Genomic DNA, 8,994 nt, shown 5'->3' on the forward strand with positions numbered 1-8,994 from the left:
AAACAAAACACATTTATGTCAGCTCAGGCTCTTCTAAGGGTGGAATAAAGGTGTTTACAATCTTCCTGAGCGAAGCATCGGAATGCAGCCCTGAGTGCCGTACTAGCCCTCATCCTGCCTCTCTCCCCTGAAGAAACCAGCACCGATTTTCCCTGTGTCACTGCCGGTTTCATAGAACCCTCAACTCAACATAGCAGTGGCAGGACTCGCTTCCCTGGAAAATTTTTTCAGCAGTGTGCAGATACTAGTGCATCTGAAAGGCTAATTTTATTTGAATAAGAAGATAAATGAATAAATCTCTCAGAGACTGGACAGGGATGTTGTAATCCCTAAACCGCCAAGAACGTGAAATGTTTTAAGAGATGGAAAGAAAGACATTGGTCAGAGTCATCTCACTTCAAGTTGAGCAGCTCTGAGTGTCTTGCACTGTGTTCTCCCTGGGGAGGGGAAGCTTGCAGAAGTAAGGCTTCCCTCCCATTGTTCTTAGCTTTTGATTTGCCCAGATAGCAGATTGGACGATTTCCTACCTACACTTTAATTATCATGAAAAACTGAGGTCCTCAGTCCTCAGCTGGTTTTTTCTTCCACACCTTCATCTTCCAACCTAAACTTTTATGTCCAACAGACTTACCTGTGGGTCACTAAGAATTAGATTCCTTTAAATAAAAGTAACGTCTGAAAGGAAAAGTATGAGTCCCCAGACCCTAGACACTTATCCCTGTTTTCCACTCAGGGTGGAATTAACAGGAGAATCTGAAGGTTTCTATTGCCACCAAGAACTGAACATGTTTCCTGGATAGAGGACTCTATTTGATTCAGTTACTTTTGGTTTAGGCACTTCCTATAGCAATTCTCTCATTTATTAATAGTTCTCCCAGTCTGAAAATAACCTGAGAAGGATATCATTACACCCTTGGAAATCTAATGATGGACAAACGGGAAGGAATTTGGAATCAGCTACCCTCTGGACAAGAGCTAAATGGATTTCCTTTAGTGATTAAGTTACGGACTCCTTAGCTTTTCTGCACTGTTTATGGATCTTTATGGATAAGCTTAGCATGCATACTGGTAATGATACCCTAGAAGGCTTGACAGCAGTAGCAAAGCTCTTAGGTGTTAGTAACAATGGGGACCTAAAATGGTCTTTATCTTACAGTGGTTTTTCTCTCAAGGACAGTGAGGGGTTTCTGGTGTAGCACGTGTTTTGAGGCTTAGAACAAATGGCACCAGGAAGTGGATGAGAAGGATCAGATTCCTGTGAGGCTACCATTCAGTTGCTCAATATTTATCAAACCAGCCTATGGACATGGGAGGTGTTTCCATATTCTGGTGTCTGCAATTTCTCTATTGATTTTCTCAAACTTTTGTTGTGCAAGTCTTTCACTTGCTTGGTTAGAGTTATACCAACTTATATTTTTTCCTTTTTTGGATGCTATGAAAGATGCTGTTTTCTGATTTTCTTCTCAGTCTGTTTGTCATTGAAAGTTACTGATTTTTGTGTGTTCATTTTGTAAACCTTTACTTCGATGAATGTACCTATCTGCTGGAAAAGTTTCCTGGTAGAATCTTTAGGTTCTCTTATTATAAAAATTATATTATATGAAAATAAAGATACTTTGACATCTTTCATTTCTACCTGTATCCCTTTTATCTCCTTCAGTTGTCTTATTCCTCTAGCTAAGACTTGAGGTACTCTGTATTGTATACATATGGAGAGAGTGGATACCACTTGTCTTACTCTAAAATTTAGTGGAACTACTTTGAGTTTCTGTCTAGTTTGGTATGGCTTGTTGGCTTGCTGTAAATTGTCTAATTATGCTGAGATATTTGTTTCCTAATCACTCCAGACTTTTTCTCATGAAAGGGTGTTGGATTTTGTCAAAAACCTTTTCTGCATCTAATAAGAAGATCATGTGGTTTTTATTTATTTGTCTTTTCATGTGGTAGATTATGTTTATTGATTTAGATATGTGGAACCATGCCTACATCTCTAGGTTGAAGTCAACTTTATCTTGGTCGATAATCTTTTTTATGTGTTCTTAGATTCAATTTCTAAGTATTTTATAGAGAATTTTTCTATCTGTGTTCATAAGGGATTTTGGTCAACAAATTTCTTTTTCCATTGAGTCTTTGTATGGTGTTGATATTAGGAAAACAATAGATTCATAAAAAAGAATTGGGAAATGTTCCTTTGGTTTATGCTTTGCAGAATTATTTGAGGAGTATTGATGTTAGCTCTTCTTTGGAGATCTGACCCTGGGCTTTTATTTGAGGGAAAGGGGTTGGGAGATTTTTAATTACTGCTCTATTTCAATAGTAGTTATGGTTCTTTTTAAATTGTTTCTTTTGACATGATTTAAATTTAGAAACTCAATTATATTAAACAATTTATCTATCGAAGTAACAGGGAAGACCCTAGAAAGACATAGGTAATGGTGGAAGAGTGGGAACAAAGACCATCAGAGCCAATCAATTAGTGCCCAGAGGAGTCTCTGGATTCTGAAGCACCAACCAAGGACAATGCATGGTCTGGACCCAGGTCCGCTACTTATAAACACCCAATGGGCATCTTAGGCTTCATGTTGGCCCAATAGTCAGGGAAAGGGGAATATCTCTGAAATGGACTATGTTACCTGCTTTTGATCACTTTCCCCTGATGGGACTGCCCTACCAGGCCACAGGGAGGAAGATGAGCTCAATCATCATGTGAATAGATGACCTGGGGTGTCTGGACCTGGCTTCTCTGAGGAAACAGGAACAGAGAGGATGGGTGGGTGGGTCTGGGAGGAGAGGGGGAAGGGACCTATGACTGAGATGTAAATTGAATTAATTAATAAAAAAGAAAAAGAATTCACCTATTTATTTTAGGTTTTCCAGTTTGGTGGAATACCAACTTTTAAATGTATGTTCTTACGATTCTTTGAATTGCCTCAGTATCTGTTGTAATGCCTTCTTTTATATGTCTAATTTCATCAACTTCCATCCACTCTCTATCTTTTGTTAACTTGGCTAAAGATTTGTGAACCTTGTTTATTTTCTCAAAAAACCAACCCTTTGTTTTATTAATTCTCTGTAATGGTTTTATTGTTTCTATTTAATTGGTTTCAGCCCTAAGTTCAATTACTTATTCTTGTCTACCTTTTGGGGGACTATTTATATTTGTTTGTTTTTCTAGAGCTTTCAAATACATCACTAAATTATTAAAATGATACCTCTCCAGTTTTTTGATGTAGATACCTAGTGCTATGATTTTGCTTCTTAGAACTAACTGCCTTTAATGTTTCTCATAGGTTTGATTAGGTTATATTTTTATTTTAATTAAATTATTAAATAGGGTTTATTTTTCTTCTGGATTTCTGGTTTTTTTTCAGTAGAAAGTTGTTTAGCCCCCCCCCCCCTATTTTGTATACTTCCTGTTGTATCTCTCATTGATAAGCAATTTTAATCGATGGTGGTCAGACTGAATGCAGGCTGTTACTTCAGTTTTCCTATATCTGATAAGACTTACTTTGTGTCACAATATGTGATAAATTTTGAAGGAAGTTTCATAGACTTTTAAGAAAAAAGTATACTCTTTAATGTTTGGGTGGTGTGTTCTGTAAATATCTGTTAGCTCTATTTGATTTAATATGATATTTTACTCTAAAGTTTCTCTGTTAATTTTTGTCTGGATGACCTGTCTGTTGATGAGAGTAGCATATTGAAGTCACCCATTCTCACTGTGCGAGGCTCAACATATGATTTTTAGGTGTAGCCGTGTTTCTTTTCTGAAACTGAATACCATTATGTCTGACGCATAAACATGAAGACTTGTAATATTGGTATTTTTTTTCCTTTAATGATTATATAATGCCTTTCCTTTTTACTTCTGATTAGTTTTGGCTCAAAGTCTGTGTTATCAAATATTAAAATAGCTATTATATCCTACTTGCTTCTTTTTTTTTCCTTTTTGTACCCTAAATTTATGTCTGTCTTTGATGGAGGAGCATGTTTCTTGAATGCAGCAGAAAGATAGTTCTTGATTTCTAACCCAACCTGTTATTCTGTTTCTTTTTATTGGAGAAATTGAGACCATTAATATTGAGGGATATTAATGAATAGCATTTATTTAGTTTCTTAATTAATTAATTGTTAGTTATTTTGTTATAGTGGATTTTTTCACTTTTAAGGAATGTTCTTGAATTATGTATTCCTTCTGTCCTCTTGGGTATAACTTTGTATGTGGAAGTTTTTCTTGCACTGTTTTCTATAGAGCTGGATTTTAGCAGAAAAAAAAAATTGTTAAAAGGTGTTTTTATCTTGAAATGTTCTTTTTCTCAGTAGATTGTAATTGGTGTTTCTTGTAGTCTAGGATGACATTTGTGGTCTTTCAGAGTTTGTAGAACATTTTCCCAGATAATTCTTTTCAGAGCCTTCATTGAAAAGTCAGGTGTTATTTTAATAGGTCTTTTTTTATAAGTGTTTTTTTTTTCTTGAAGCTTTTACTATCCTTTCTTCATTCTGTAAATTTAATGTTTGAATTATTATATAACATAGTGAGTTTCTTTTCTGGTCCTGTCTCTTTGGTGTTCTGTATTCCTCTTGATCCTTGATAATCATCTCTCTCTCTCTCTTTTTTTAGAGCAACAATTTATCTATGATTTTGTTTAACTATTGCCTATGCCATTGACTTGTGTTCCTTCTGCTTCCTCCATATCTATTATTCATATGATTTTTTTTCTTTGCTACAGTATCCCAGGTTTTCTTGATGCTCTGTGACTAGATTCTCTTAGATTTAATATTTTCTTTGTTGAAGATATCCATTGTTTTTTTCTTGTCTTTAAGTTCTGAAATTGTCTCTTCCATGTCTTTTCTGCCCAAATTTTTCATTCTCAGTTTTACTTCAGCTTTGCTTTTCTTTAGTGATTTTATTTTTAAATAATATTCTCCTTTCATGTCTTGAATTGCTTTCCTTATTTAATCCAACAGTGTGTGTATTCATGGTCTTCAGTGAGGTACTTATTAAGATCCCTGGGCATATTCATAGTTGCTGTTTTAAAGTCTTTGTCATGTATTTCTGCTAATTTGCTTTTTTTCCGGACTTATTACAATAGGATTGGTGGCATACGAAGGAGGTATATTGTCTTGATTATTTATGTTTTTGTTTTTGTACTGGGAACTAAGCATCTCTAGTTATAACTTATGAAAATTTTTTATGTAGGTAGCTGGCCCCACCTTTGTCGGGTAGGTTTTCAGTTCACAGGTTGCTGTTGCCACAATTTGACAGATTAGACCAGGAGTTTTTAATCTTGATTCACTCCAAGTGTTAATATTCAGTCCTCAACTAATCCCAGATCTCAAGTTCTAGTTGGAGTTCTGGGCTCGGATTCCAAATAATCCCAGATTGATTCAGTAGGTAGTGTGGATGTTAGGCTAAAATAGTGGTTCTCAAGAGTGGTTCTCTTCCTAACTCTGTGACCCTTTAATACAGTTCTTCATGTGGTGGTAACTGCAACAATACAGTTATTTTAGTTGCTACTTCATAACTGTAATTTTACTACGGTTATGAACTGTAATATAAATATCTCATATGCATATGATTTTAGGTGCCCCTGTGAAAAGGTCATTCAGCTCATGAAGGGATTTTGGACCATAGGTTCAAAACACCTGGGAAGCAGAAAAGGGAGGCTGGCTCTATAGTTATGTTAGGCAGGACTTAGGGTCCAGCTTCAGGAAGATCAGTAGAGGCAAAACTAATATTACCTTGCCTATGGCTGTGGATAGCAGTAAGTTCTATATGTAGGCTATGTGGAGGTGCTGAAGTGGGAAGACAGCAGCTGCTCTAAGAATGTTGTGGTGAGACCAAAATGAAAAATGGCAAGAAAGACACAGATAGCCAGCATGGGTTCCAGTTAAATATGGTGGCTGTGGAGTCCCTGGTAGAGAGAAGTTCTTTGGGTCATCAGAGAATCACAGAGGGGTGGAGATGGGCTAGGAGAAATGACTGAATAGAGCTGTTTGTTTGTTTTTTCATGTTACCAGCCTGGTTTTCACTACAGCAACAGCAACAGACACCTTGGAGAATCCCTGTACTGGGACTAATTGATAAGGGTTTCCAGAGAACAGTTTCTCCAAGTGCACACAGTGATCCTAAGATGCATGCAGATAAGAGCTAAAGAAGGATTTGTGAAAACTAGTCACGGTGTGCATCACATACAAGTGGAACTTCCCATTTGTATCAAGCATAGGAATCTTTTTTCAAGATGTTGAGGAAGTGCTCTGGCTCTAGCCTAGATGGAAATGATTCCCAGTTCATGTAGATTCCTCAGGCAGAAAAACAAAAATCTGAAACAAAGGATTGGGAAAAACATAAGTGAAGCTGCACCTTTGAGAGCTGAAGCCATGAACTAAAATTGTGTAGTTTTCTCACGGTATCTGTATGGTGCTCTAAAATAGTCAAAGTTGATATAAGAGTCTTTTTAACTGGCTATGTGACTGGCAGGCTTAGTTCATGGTCACTTCTCATCAATAGATAATTGTCACTAGAAAACATTTGTGGAAGGAAATTCTTGTCTGTTTTCCTTTAACTTTGCTATTGCAGCATGTGAGGATGAGCTAGTCCGGCACGGGGAACAGCTGTTACTCATTTTGGGATGAACTGGAAACATAGCTATCACTGAGTCATTTCTGCTCAAGGAAGTGCTGATTGAAAAGGAGAGCCCAATACCTGCTAATTAAGGAAGCAAAGTGCACAGTCACAAAGCCTGTTTCTAGTTCTGAGTTTCTGGAAGTAATAGCAACTCACTGCGAAAAGAAGCTTCTCTGACCCCGGCTGAAGAGTACCACTAATCTGAGGCTATAAACATGAATATTTTCAAGAGGCACTGTTGTGTAACTGTTTCCTCCAAGATCAAAATCTTTTACCTTACAGGAAAGCCTGTTAAGACACAGGGTATTAAAAAAAAAAAAGATGCAGAATAGCAAGATATTCTAAAAATGGGTGAAAATTCCCATCCAGCCTGGAAAGTTATTATGGTCAAGCAGTACACAGCTTAGAGGCTTCAGGAAGCCCCTGAAACCAGATATAACAGAGTCCTTCCTCTCTGAAAATATACAGACTATAATGAGTATTGATAGGAACTCTCAAATGAGTTAAGTATGCCTGGGAAAAATAAAAACCAACCAGGCTGTCCAGAAGAGGCTCAGAGCAACTGAACTGCCTAAAAGAAGACCTTCCCATGTGTTGTGCTGTCTGCAGGCTGTGAAAATTGTTCCAGGTCTCTAACTGTTATGCACTGTTACTCACTTTGGGGTGAACTGGTGACATAGCTATCTTTGAGTCATTTCTGCTCCTGGAAGTAACACTTCATCAATATTCTTATAAGAACCACATAAAAATAAACCCCAATGATTCACCAAATTGGACTTTGGTTGGTTCTGAGCTTTGGCCTGAGATGAGAAGACAGTTGTTCACATCTCTCCAGGAATATTGTCACAAAACACAGGTATAAGATAATTGCAGCCTACAGTGTATAGGTAGATTTGGCACTCTAATTCTCATCTTCATTGCAAAGAATTTATAGATTATATAAATTGAAACTTCAGGTTCATATAAGATACAACTCTCTGTCTCTGACAATTATGAACAACACATAATTTCCTCTATTTTAGTCTGTTTTGTGTGGTATCAAAACACTACAGATAAAGTTTCATGTAAAGAAAATAAGTTCATTACCCACAGTTTTGGAAGCTTGGAACCCAAGATCTAATATTTGGCATTTGTTGAGATTTTTTTTTCCTGTATTTTTGTTACAGGATATGGTAGTGGTCAGAGTCTAAGCCAGGTGGTTCCAAAATATTGCCCTTTTATTCAAAGATTTTTAGCAAAGGCTCACACAGATTTTAAAGAAGCAGTGAAAGTTTATTTAAAGCAAAGTTACAATACATATTAGGAAGGACTATGTGTGAAGAGCAACTGTGGACCACATGAGTAAAGGTACACAAGGGCCCCAGTTTTTGTTTGGAGTTGCGTTCATGGAGTTCAAGAGTTAGTTTGCTGAAGGTGTAACACAGGTCAGTCTTTATTTCAACTGATGTGCTTAGATTAGGTAGGCGTTTACTCCCTGTGAATTTACAGAACACTTTATTTTGGTTAGATACACACAACTATGCATAAGAAAAAGAAGGTAAATACAATATTCATCAAAACAGTTAATTTTAAAGACACAGTTTGTCTGGCTGTACATGTACCCAAGCTAGTCTAGGCTGGATCAGGCCGTTTTTCTTGGTAGCAAAAGGTCTGTGATATATTTGAATATAAACAAGGGTTTTAGGAAGGTATTTCTAAGGGTAGTAATCATTTTCATTGTTTGCAGCATATATATTTGCAACCTGATGTATGTGCATACTAATATTAACAATAAGTTTCAGATATATTATTAGAAGAACTTTGAATGTACACAGTAAATATGGATAATGGTCTCTGGCTAGAAAGTGCATTGTGGTTATAGGACAAGAAAAGTAGAGTTTCAAGTTGCTAAACTATTCCCCATGCCAGACTGTCTCAGCCTGGAAGAGCAAAGTTAAAGCAAAACAGATAATAAACGAAAAACAAACAAACAAGAATTTCCTTCCACAAATGCTCTCTAGTGGCATTTATCTATAGATGAGAAGTGACCATGAACTAAATTTATCTCATTAAGCACAAACGTTCAGTACCATTAGAATGGGAAGTAAGACATGGATTACCAAGATGAGAGATCCACTCATCCTTAGCTCATTAACAATCTCTGCCTTTATTTCTGCTATCCCAACGTTTCCATGTTTGTTGTTTGCTCCATGTGACTGTTAATACTGACTGTAAATCTTACATCATCTACAATCACTTCTGAAAAACCTTTGAGTGTATGCATGGGAGAGGTCTCTAGACTATGTAAAGGAATACAGAAACACTCAATTTAAGTATGGGTGATATTGTTGAATAGGCTAAGGTCCTTAGCAGAGAGTCACACACAC

Source organism: Meriones unguiculatus, chromosome 11, assembly GCF_030254825.1.
Source record: "Meriones unguiculatus strain TT.TT164.6M chromosome 11, Bangor_MerUng_6.1, whole genome shotgun sequence".
NCBI classification, from domain to species: domain Eukaryota; kingdom Metazoa; phylum Chordata; class Mammalia; order Rodentia; family Muridae; genus Meriones; species Meriones unguiculatus.